Source organism: Gavialis gangeticus, unplaced genomic scaffold, assembly GCF_001723915.1.
Source record: "Gavialis gangeticus isolate Ggan-Ray unplaced genomic scaffold, GavGan_comp1, whole genome shotgun sequence".
NCBI lineage: Eukaryota > Metazoa > Chordata > Crocodylia > Gavialidae > Gavialis > Gavialis gangeticus.
Window position 1 is genome coordinate 6,394,993 of NW_017729001.1, and position 340 is coordinate 6,395,332.

The following is a 340-nucleotide window of genomic DNA, read 5'->3' on the forward strand; positions in this document are numbered from 1 at the left end:
GTATTGTCTCCTTAAGGAACGACCACTCATCTTGGGCACCTAGTTCCCCTACCCTACCCTACCCTGTCCAGGACCCTAGTGCCTCTCCCACTAATCTCCTCAGCTCATTGAAGCTGGCTCTCTTAAAGTCTAAGGCTACTGCCTTGCTGCAGGCCCTTGACACCCTGCACTGGATGGTGAATTCCAACAAGTGATGATCGCTATTGCCCAGGTGGTAGAGGGCCTGGAGTCCCCTCACCAGGTCTTCGCCTGTGGCCAGGACCAATTCTATATATGGAAAATCCATAAATGTGTTATAATTTTCCAGGTATAGAATCTAATGATTGGAGGTTTGCCTTGA

The 340-nt window shown here is 49.4% G+C and overlaps 1 protein-coding gene across 1 annotated transcript in view; it reads left to right on the plus strand.

Moving 5' to 3' along the window:
• Nucleotides 1–340, plus strand: part of LOC109290317 (oxysterol-binding protein 2-like) — a 279,965-nt gene that overhangs the window by 222,698 nt on the left and 56,927 nt on the right. The gene's annotated exons all lie outside the window — the stretch shown is intronic.